Genomic DNA, 12,035 nt, shown 5'->3' on the forward strand with positions numbered 1-12,035 from the left:
TCACCTGAAGGCTGGAACAGGGCTGAAGGCTCTGCTTTTAAGATGGGAAACTCCCATGGCTAAGGACAGGAGGCCTCAGTTCCTCCCTTAGTGAACCTCTCTACAGACTACTTTAAGTGTCTTCATGACATGGTGGCTTGCTGGCTTCCTCCAGAGCAAGTAGTATGAGGGACAGCAAGGAAGAAACCACAGTGTCTTCTATGACCTAGCTCCTAGAGCAACTCCATCACTTTCACCATATTCTACTCATTAGAAACAGGTCACCAAGTCCAGCCCATATACTGGAGAGGTGGAAAGGATAGAAGGTGTGAGAATTAGGCTCCACCTTTGATAGAGGGAAGTATCAAATTTGTGGACATATTTTAAAACCACAACCAGTAAACATCTGAATAAACAACCACATGTATTTGATATAGTCAAGTTAACCCAAACCATTATGTACCCATTATTGAAGGTTTAACCGTGAATCCTTTTATCTATATGTAATAGGAGCTCTAGCTGGAGTCTAAGAGGCATTCGGAATTATCTGGGACTCATTGGCAGGCACATGAAGACCAAGGTTTTTCTTGAAAATGGCTCATCCTAAGAAAGAAAGAAGCCAGGAGCAAGTCTGTGGCCCTGTAAGAAAGTCTTGGTCCTCAGAGAAAAGGAGTAATGTTAAGTAAAATCTTATATTATTCTCATTTCTAGCATATCAGCCTCACTGAACACTAGCAGAAAGAAGTAACAGAGAAAGGGCTCTTCCTTTCAAAATTCTGTAAGAAATTGAGAAACAAGCAGCATTCTAAAAGAATAGAACAACACACAAAATGAGAACCACACAACCTTAATGCCATCAAAGTCATTTTTGAGGGTGCATAGCAGTGCAACAATGATGCTGAGAGGTAGAAGCCCTCTGTGGTGCCCCAAATGTAGTGGTTTCACCCAGTAAAAGAAAGCTCACTTACAGGTACACGCATGTTCATAGCAGCACTATTCACTGTGGCCCAAAGGGAGGCGACTTTAGTCCATTTAGGCTGCTATCACGAAATACCACAAACTGGGTAACTCATAAATAACAGAAATTTATTTCTCACAGTTCTGGAGGCTGGGAAGTTCAAAATGAAGGCACCAGCATGGTTGCATTTAAGTGAGGGCCCTTTTCCTAGTTCATAGACAGGACTGTGTCTCACTGCCCTCACATGGTCACTGATCTCACTGATCTCTCTCTGGAGCTGCTTTTGTAAGGCATGAATCCCATTCATTATGGTTTCATCCTCATGAATTAAGCACCATCCAAAAGAGAGAGAAGGCTCTTGTGTGAGCACATGTTTGGAGCATGTAGACTCCAGAAATCACTAGAGGGGTATAGGAGATCTTTCAGGGCATGAGGCCCAGCATTATGTATGTGTACGGATAAGAGTGCAAGCCAGTGAAACGAGAGATCTAGCTGATACTGTGAACTTGTACCCACTTGAAAGCCTGGGTGAATTCAGGTTATAAACCAAAGGTACTAAAAATAGTGTCCTGCTACAAGTTGTCCATGCTGGGTAGTTCATGTAGTAGGAGTTCAATTTGTCCAGGCCCCATTTGACTTTTGAGAGTCATCTGTCACATGGAGGCAGGCTTATGTTTTGCAATCATGAAAGAGTTCCTCTCCCCTTTGAGATTAATTAATTCATAAAAAGATTCAACTTACTAAGTCTAAAAAGGGAGACTTTTATACTTAGTGACCTAAAATGACTGAGCCCATTCCTTAAAAGCAGCTATTCTCCATCACCACTTTCATTCTCCTGGTTTGTACCCAAGAATGTGTGGGGGGCACAGAAAATGACCACATCACTAAGTTACCCCTAACCAAGTGAGAGGGTGTTTCCTAGGAAGTGATTCTTTTGAAGGGGAGTTGCTTCTGTGGCCAGAGTTACATCCCTGAGAAATTCTAAGATGGCTCTGGGACCTTTGCTTCAGACAAGACTTCAAGGACCTGGTTTTGCTTCTGGAGCTCACAAAAAATACATGTTAGTAAGTGAAGTTTATTCATAATGTTATAATTTTTAAATATTTAAGTGTGCCATTTTATGCATAGGACATCTTTTAGAAAGTGTTGCAATACATGTTTGTACTAATGTATATGTGTATATATATTATTATATATACATATACATATAATATATAATATATATGTATAATATATAATATATATATCACTTACACTAAATATTTTATACCGTAAGTTTATGATGTTATAATTCTTAGTAACTCTGAAGAACAAAATGTAGAACTATAACTCAAAACATAATTCTGCCAAGGTATTGTTTTCTATCATAGGCCCTCATAGGGCAATTGATCAAAAAGTATTTATTGATGTTCTCTTGAATGACCATTGCTAGACAATATGGGGCAAATATCCATCGGCTCTACAAATATTTATTGAGTGCCAACTGTGTTCCATCCTCTATTCAAGATACTGGACCATCTAAGAATGACCTTAACCTCAAGGTACCTAGAGATATAGCAATAAACAAAACAAATAAGGCCCTTATATTATGAAGTTTATTTTCTAGAAGGGAGAGGTACATAGATAAGCAAATATGGATTGTGATAAATGCTCAGAAGGAAGTAAACATGGAGACATGTTAGTAAGTAGGAAAGGCTCATTTCCAATAGATCTGTCAGGGAAGGCCCTAAGCAGATGACTTTGGTTCTAAAGACTGAGACTGAGCCAGTAATGGAGAACTGCAGTCTGTGGGGAGAGCAACCCCATGGAGGAATCAGCAGGTGGGTTTAAGAAAGACTAGGTGTAATCAAGCATCCGATCTTGGTTTCAGCTCACGTCCTGATATCATGGTTCATGGGTTCGAGGCTCCATGCTTCATGGAGCCTGCTTGGAATTCTCTCTCTCCTTCCTGTCTCTGCCCCTACCCTGCTCATTCTCTCTCTCAACATAAATAAATAAACTTTAAAAAAATCAAAACATTAAACAAAAAATAAAGAAGACCAGGTGTTCAACATGAACATGAGATGGGAGTGGCAAGTGGCAGCCCATGTGCAGAGTCCTGAGGCTCATAGTAAAAAGTTAAGATTCCCTTCTTAGTGTGATGGGAAGCCATTGATCAGTTTTAAGCAAGGAAGCGACAACATTCTGGGTGATGTTAAAAAAAGAAATTGCTCTGGCTGCCATAGGAAGCACACATAGGGAGTGGGTTAAGAGGAAGTGGAGAGATCAGAAGGTCACTGTGGGAGTCCTGAGACAATGGTGTCTCAGGCTTGATGAGAAGGCATGAAAATGTAGACAACTGGACAACCTTAAAATAGGTTTTAGAAACAGAACTTGCCGATGAATTGGATGTGGTATCGCCACCAAGAGTATTAAATATCTTCCCAACAGCACAATGTGCATATCTTCAGTGCCTCAGAGAGTCCCTGGAGCATATGCGCATATCTGTTGAGTGGGTAAAACTGGCTGAGCAGGTAGAAGGGTCGGAACTGAGCAAGAAATACAGAACAGTGTTGTCAAATCCTATCCTGTGCTATCTATGACAGCTGCTAGAAAATATCAAAGATAAAATCAGTGGTCAAGTGGGCAACTCCAAAGCATGAAATGGGATTAACAGGTGGCAAAGCAGAGTGCTGCTCCAAGCCAGGAAAAGGAGGGGAACCAACTAATGTAATGATAGGGTGTGGCAACCAGAACACTGTGCTGCAGGAGGTGGGGGGAGTATAAATCCTGCTGAAAATCTCCTTAATTTGCCTCCTAGAAGATGCACTTAAATCTTCGATCTCTCTCTCTTTTTTTAAGTAGTGAGCTATCATTTATGTGGATATTGTTAGGCCAGATGTTAAAAGCTGAATCTTGCAAAATCTAAAATACCTGAAGTGTTGCTTCACCTTCCAAAAATCCTCTGTGTTGTGCTTTCAAGGGTTTTAAACTGCAGTTCAATTAAGATATAAAATAGGTACTTTGAAAATCAGGGAGGTGCAGGTGGTGAAAAAAACCAGGCAGCCGAAGCTGTCAGAAAAGCCTCATCTTAGAATGACCTTCACTTCAGCTTCTCCCCCTGCCAGGAGTTTGCATCATTATCCTCTCCTTGGAGCAGCTGTTATCACTGAAACCGTATGATTTTTGAGGTCATTAAGTATGAGAAGGACACATGAAATAGGAAAATTTGAAAAATGTAGTTTGAGTCCACTAAACTTAGCATTAATGTCTTAGCAAATGTTAAGACATTTCTTTTTTCCCCATAGACTGTTTTTTTTAAAGCAGTTTTAGGTTCACTGCAAAACTGAGCAGAAAGTATATAGAGTTCCTGTGTACCTCCTGGCCCCTACCCACCCAGACTCCCCCTCTATTAGCATCCTGCGCAGATTAAGGTAGTATTTTAAATGCGGTGATTTAACATACACCCCATCTCTCCGTGCCTTTCCAGTCTGATGAAAATAAACAAAAGGTTCTTTTGCACACTGTGCATCTGTTACAGCTAAAAAGGAGTCTCTTGTAGTTTAGATGATTGACCCTTCAATTTTCCCGACAGACCAAGTTGATCATTCCCCCAAGGGCATTAAAACCCGCCCCTCTATATATTCCACCCAGGAATTTTCAGTGAGAGATGTCAGCTGTTTTGTCCCACCACCTTCCCTGCCCCCCCCCTTAAACTGTCAATGATCTTTTCCTTTAATAAATGAAATGAATAGATCTGAACATACAGATGGTCCCCAGCTAAATATGGTTGGACTTAATGATTTTTCGTATGTCAATTTTTAATTTTTCTTATGTTGATGTGAAAGTGATATGCATTCACTTGGAACTGTACTTTGAAACTTGAAATTGGATCTTTTCCCAGGCTAGTGATACATGATAGGATCCTCTCTTGTGATCTGGGCAGCGGGCTGCAGCTCCCAGCCGGCCTTACAGTCACGAGGGCAAACAAGCAGTACACTTACAACAGCCGTGTATCCATGTAGCCATTCGGATTTTCACTTTCAGTACAATAGTCAATCAGTTCCATGAGACAGTCATCACTTCATTATAAAATAGGCTTTGTGTTTGATGATACTGTCCTCCTGTGGGCTAAGGTAAGTGTTCTAAGCACATTTAAGATAGGCAAGGCTAAGCTATGATGTTTGGTAGGCTAGGTGTATTGAATGCATTTTCGACTTATAATAGTCTCAATTTATGATGGGCTTATCATAAATTACGGGCTTATCAGCCCGTAACTCTATCATCAGTTGAGGAAGATCAGTAATTGCATACTGGGTTGTATTTATTCATCTGCATTTGATGGGTCAACGAGGACTTTGAATATTAATTGAAATGTATTTTCATCATAAAGATTACATGGAGCCAAGCCAGCCCTTCGTTGTTCAATCCCTGAGAAAGTCTGTAGTGGAGACAACGGAGTACAAACATAATAGGGATACTGAGCAAATTAGCACAAATATAGCACTTTAATTCACTAGCTTGCTCTTTACCACGTACTTATTCTGTAGCAAACATGGTGCTTATCACACAATAATAAGTTAATCAGAAATGGCCCCATCCCTGAGGAGTTCCGTCTAATGTGGTTCTCAGTGGGCTGATTTTAACCCTTCAAAGGACATTTGGCAACCTCTGGAGATATGTTATGGTTATCACAATGGGGTAGGTGCTACTGGTATCTAGTGAGTAGAGGCAAATAATGGTACTAAACACCTTTAAAACTTAGGATATCCCCTTAACAAAGAATGGAGGTAGTGCCAACAATGGTCCTATCCCAAAATGTCAATAGTGCTGAGGCTGAGATACCTTGGTGTAATGAATGGAAATATGTTACTCACAGATTTACTGAACAGTAAACTAAATTTTCCCTGGAGGATTGCCCCTACTGGGAATGCATACGTAGAATGATGTGTTTTGAGGTCAATATAGACGTCTCAAACCTGCAAACCAAAATAGATCCAACCAACATCAGAAGAATGCACAGGATGAGCAGTTTGTTTGGCTTACCGTGATGTTTTCGGATTGTGTTACAATGACTCTCAACCTAAGGACCAAGGTAGAATTACATGAATTAAAACCTTTGGTGCAGGTTACACTCCTACTTTAGTATCCAGTAAAGAAATGCCCAGCCCACCTCAGAGAGTTGGGCTCTCTAAGTTGGAGGCTAACCCTGACCCTATGGTGCTTCGGCCTCTCTCTCTCTCTCCCCCTCTCTCTCCCTCTCCCTCTCTTTCCCTCTCTGTCTCTCCTTCTTCCTTTTCCTCCTTCCTTTTTCTCTTTCCTCCCTTATTCTCTAAATTCCTTGAGCTCTTACATATACCTTATTTCACACTTGAAGGTTTGAAGCTATAGTCTTGTCATGTCATGAATGGAAGCATTGTCTTCTTAAGAAATAACATAATGGGAAATTTCTTCTCTACTTTTTTGTCTTCCCCTAGACTTGTCCTCCCCTCCCCTTAAATGGTTAATGGCTTAGTGACTTAAAAAAGGGAGGGAAAGACTTACAACATAAGTTATGACTATAGAGACAGGAAAAGAAGAACATCAAATATGTCATAAGGTGACAACTAAATACAGTGAAATGAATCAGAAGAAAAAAAGCTATAAAGGCCATTACTAGGACATCAAGTACAATTTGAATATGGACTGTGCATTAGATGGTAATGGGTATCAAAGTTAAATTTACTGGACCTGGTCATTGTCTGTGGTTATATAAGAGAATATCAGGAAATACATCAGGAAAAGATAAAGGGTTATGGTATCTGTAACTTACACTAAGTGGTTCCACAACACAAATAGCAGTAATAATAATACACGTGTATGTGTAGTTATATGAATATATACATCTAAAGAGATGGTGGTAAGGCAAATATAGCAGAATGCCAGCAATTAGTCTAGAGGAAGAGTATATGAGACTTCATTGTACAATTCTTGGCAATGTTCTGGAACTTTAAAGTTTTCAAAATAAAGAATTTTAAAATTACATATGTGCAAAATAAAATAAGGAAAATTAACTTACTCTTGGCAGTTGCTTGAATGCATACAGCTGAGAAGACAGTTTGCTCAAATGGAAACTACACCTCCGCCATCTGCTATAAGCATGGTTTACTTATGTGGCTACAGCAAGGTTCACGTGTGAGATGGAGTTAAGCCAATTCAGGAAGTGTTGTGCTTTTCTTATTAGGCAACATATGCCAATGCTAGATTTGGATGAAAGCCTGTAAAACTTGGATGGAGAGATACTCTAGCTCCCTGTTCCAGCTGAAGGGGCAGCTTATTCCTACACAATCAAGAAAAAAATTTACTTTCTTGAGCGTCTAAAATAGTAGATCAATGGAGGAACACGGTCAACGTAAAAGTTAGAGGCCTTAGGGGGAAATGCCTAATCCTTTCTCTTCCATCCCTTATTTCAAACCCTGAAAATGTTCTGAGCTTCAGTCCAGTGCTAACTACTAGCTAATTTTCTTTCTGCCACGGCACTCATAAATTCTCTTTTTTCAAGGGTTTCTATACCCCAATGCCTGAAATTCTCTGATGATCTAGAATGATTCCCGGCCACTATATGCACTTATCATCTTACCTCACTCTGGACCATCATTGATTGTTGGATTTACTGGATCGGTCAGCAAATAATAAGTGCCAAACCTTCTCCTCCCCCAGCCTTTCACCATCTTAGTAAATGGGCGTACCATTCACCCTGGGGTAGGGGAGTGTTAGCCTTTGTTCACCTTTTTTCTCACACCCAAGTACATCAACAAGTTCTGCCAGCTCCACCTTCAAAAGTCTGGGCACTTTTCACAACCTCTCCCCCCACACCCTAGTCCAAACCGCTGTCACTTCTCACCTCAATTACCAACAGTGCATCTACAGACCTGCATCCACGGTTCCCCTATACAGTCTTTTTCTCCAGACTGTATTTAGAATGATCATCTAAAAATATAAATCAAGTCATATCATTCCCATTCTCAAAACCATCCACAGTTCTTATCACACTGAATAATCCAGTATTCCTATAGAACCTACAAGGCCCTAGATACACTGGCCCCTACCTCCCTCTCCTGCCATGTATCCCCCTGCTCACAGGATTCCATCCACACTGCCTTCTTGCAGTACCTCCGCCATCCTTAGCCCTTCCTGCATTAGAGCCTTTGTATCTGCCTTTCTTTCTCCTGGAACACTATTCCTGAAGTGTTCCATGCCATCTCCTCAGAGAGGTTTCTCCCCAGTCCACCCAATCTAAAATTACTGCCTTCCCATCACTACACCCACTCCCACCCCCGTCACTCTTCATCATCCTGCCTCGCTGTATACTTTTCTTCATAGCACTTACCACTATTCGTTTGTTTTCCACCAGATTATCAGCTCCATGAGTACAGGAAGGTTTTCAGTCTTGTTCACAACTGTATCCCCAGCATCTAGATCAGTGTCTAAAATATAAAAGGAGCTAAATTAATATTTACTGATGGAATGAGTGCATGATAAATGCTCTCTGACAAATATTCCTAAATAAGGTCCCTGCTCCAGAGCAGCTAGCTTACGCTTAATGTTGTTGTCTTCAACTTTTCAGAACTCTTGCTTTACTGCTCCCTTGTCCTCCTGGGAGCTCTTAAAAGCCAAGAATACGAGAGTGTAGAGAATGAGATTAACAGTTTGGAGGAGTTCAATTCACTTTTCAAGTGTGGCATAACACATGGGTGTAGTGTAGGCGTGAGCATGTGTGATCACCTGAGATGACAGGAAAGGCAAGTATGACAAAAAACACCTCCTCTGTGGACTAGTACACAGCCTGAAATTCTACTGTTAGGAAATAAATTATTAAGTCATCTATATTAAGGTATTGATTCTTCTTCAATTATTCAAACCATTAATAAGTTCTTAATGAATGGTACTCTTCTTCATTCTCAGTGCCTAGCCCATGATTTGCACATGTTTGTATTCAATAAATATTTGTTACATAAATGAGTAGACTCTTCTCTTTGAGTTTACTACCTTATTTTCCTTACCATTCACTTAAGTCTCTACTCTGCAAACTCTATTACCACTTCAAACTCTGATAGTTTTTTCCTACTTTAATCATACACTTGGATTTTTTTCTGAAATAAATATGCTAGCTATTGGTTAACAGAAAAGACCTTGGCAGCTGAGACGAAGGGCAAATGCTTTTCTGAAATCTGAGCTCTTTAGCCTAGCGTTCAAATTGTCAGGAGATTGATTCTGGCCCATGTATTCCAATGTATCTACTCAGCTTTCCAGCCTGTGCCCTCTGCTGCAAAGTGGCCAGCCACCCCACTGTCCTCCAGGCCATTTTTACTCTCATCTTTATAAACTGCTCATGTTCTCCACCCCCTTTCTACTTCAACCCATGGAAATGACACTCATTTTTCAGTATTTGGATCAAGGAACAATCCTCCATAAATCCATCTCGGACCATGCTAAGCTAATTAATCTCTGTCCTCTGAAATCCCATAGCAATAAGTATTAGTGTCACTTGTTTGAACATATAATTACATATTATCTGGGATCAAAATCTAATTCTTCCTGTATCTTGTCTCTCCAGCCTGACTGTATAAGCAGGGAATATATTTCACCTTTCTCATGTATTTCTTCTGTATTTTACAGAGCCCAGTTGGCTGCTTTTTTTTTTTTAATGTTTTTTTTGACAGAGAGAGAGACAGAGCATGAGTGGGGGAGGGGGCAGAGAGAGAGGGAGACACAGAATCCGAAGCAGGCTCCAGGCTCTGAGCTGTCAGCATAGAGCTTGACGCAGGGCTCGAACTCACAGACCATGAGATCATTACCTGAGCCGAAGTTGGATGCTCAACCAACTTAGCCACCCAGATGCCCCAGTTGGTTGCTTTTATACAATGGTAGAGCTCAGTTAGTACTTGTTAGTACTTGATGAATTAAATACGTTTGACTACAGGAGAGATGTATGTGCCATCTAAAAGGTTTGGGTAAAGCCAAAGATGAATACTAGGTTTTATCAATGATAGAAAGATGTCACATTCTGGGCCCTGGATTCAGTACTGAAGGGAGGATGAAGCTGACATAAGACACAATGGTGATTGTCCCCCCTTATTCTCTCTGAAGTTAGCCCTCACCAGACATGGCTTGACTCTCCTGAAACATGGTGAAAACAATCTCACTACCACATTTAAAATTTTGAATTTTTAAAGCATATTTTATATACAAATATGTCCTGCTCACAAAATTACTTAATCTTCCAACTGAAAATAAACTCTCTTCAAATATATTAAAAATTAAGTTGACCCTCCATCCCTGGATCTGTCTATATATTATAAAATTAAGTGCTGAATGCCTGATGTGAAGTCTGAAGCATCCTGTCATACCAGAAACAATGAAGCTATCAAAGACTACTTGGTCATATAAGAAAGGTTCAGGTGTAACTTCATAAAGTTCTCACTAGCAACAGATGGAATCATTTAAGCAAAATCAGATTAGTAATTGCAATAGATTTTGAAGTAACAAATATGTTTGAAATCCATAAGTTAATTTTTTAAAAATCATATAAGATTTATTTGTTAACTTTTGAACATGCTAAGTATCAACCAACTATTTTGAAAAACTAGTAAGTTTCTTTTTATAGAAATATTCTGGGGGCGCTTGGGTGACTCAGCCAGCTAAGCATCTGACTCCTGATTTCGGCACAGGTCATGATCTCACAGTCTGTGGATTTGAGCCCTGAGTTGGGCTCTGTGCTGACAGCAGGGAGCCTGCTTGGGATTCTCTCCCGCTCTCTCTGCCCCTCCCCCTGTGAGCATGTGTGCCCTCTCTCTTTCAAAATAAGTAAATAAACATTTTGTGGGGGGGGGGCGCCTGGGTGGCTCAGTCAGTTAAGCGTCCAACTTCAGCTCTGGTCATGATGTCACGGTTCATGAGTTTGAGCCCTGTGTTGGGCTCTGTGCTGACAGCTCAGAGCCTGGAGCCTGCTTCGGATTCTGTGTCTCCTCACTCTCTGCCCGTCTCCCACTCATGCTCTGTCTCTCTCTGTCTCACAAAAATGAATAAATGTTAAATAAAAATTTTAAAAATCTTTTAAAGGAAATATTCTAGCTAATTAATAAGGAAAGAATAATATTTGACACATTTGGCCCAATTCTTCACTCTCTCCAGGATCCACATCCTTTTTCACGCAACTTTGCAATGCTCCTTGTTGAACCACAGTTGTCAAGGCAGTCCATTAGGGCAACAGCCAAACTGACAGGAACAATTCAGCCACATTTACTTACGGCAACAACGCAGGTAAGAGGCAAAAGAGAAAGGCACAAGCTCCCCCGTGTTCAGGTTTTCCCTAGGGAACTACATGGGCCCAGGGGCAAGTAGAAGTCCTAAAGATGGGGAGAATAGCTCACTCCAACAAGCCTGGACCCAAGGCTCCTGCCTTTTTGTGGACCCAGGGACTGAGAGGAAGGAGAGAGGGAAGGGCTCAGAGAACAAAAGTACTAGTCCAAGTGGAGAAAAACGCCTCAGCAAAGGTCCTGATGAGTCTTGGAGCCTATACCTGGGAAGGGCCTCACCTGAGATTCCTGCAAAGTGAAGTCTGAATGGAGGCACCTGGGCTAAGAAAGCAGCCATGTGTGAGAGCATGGCTTCTGGGGGAGGGGCCCGAGTCCCTCTCTGCACCTCCAGACTGTGCCTTGTACCAAGTGTGGTGTGGGGAGGGCCAACTTCCCCCTATGAGGCTTTCCTGGCAAAGCCTTGTAATTACCCATAGGTCTGAGAGGTCGTACACAGAGTTGTGGCCTGGGGCCTAACTCTTCACCTATCACTGCAGGCAGAACTATGTTGCTACCTCCTAACTTTGGCTTTGGCCATATGACTTGCTTTGGAAACAAGATGAAGTGAAAGTCATGGCGCAGAGATACTTTGATCCTTTCTTATGTAGTGATGGCCGATAAAATATCCATTTCACAATCCCACATTGACTAATGGATGGATCTAGGCACCGATTATCAATGGCTGCTAACATCACAAAACAAGAGATAACCTGATATAATGTGCCTCCTGACACAAGTATGTAATGCGACCTGTGACACAGCCTTGCCAGAAACCCAACCTG

The sequence above is a fragment of the Prionailurus viverrinus genome, chromosome C1 (assembly GCF_022837055.1).
Source record: "Prionailurus viverrinus isolate Anna chromosome C1, UM_Priviv_1.0, whole genome shotgun sequence".
NCBI classification, from domain to species: domain Eukaryota; kingdom Metazoa; phylum Chordata; class Mammalia; order Carnivora; family Felidae; genus Prionailurus; species Prionailurus viverrinus.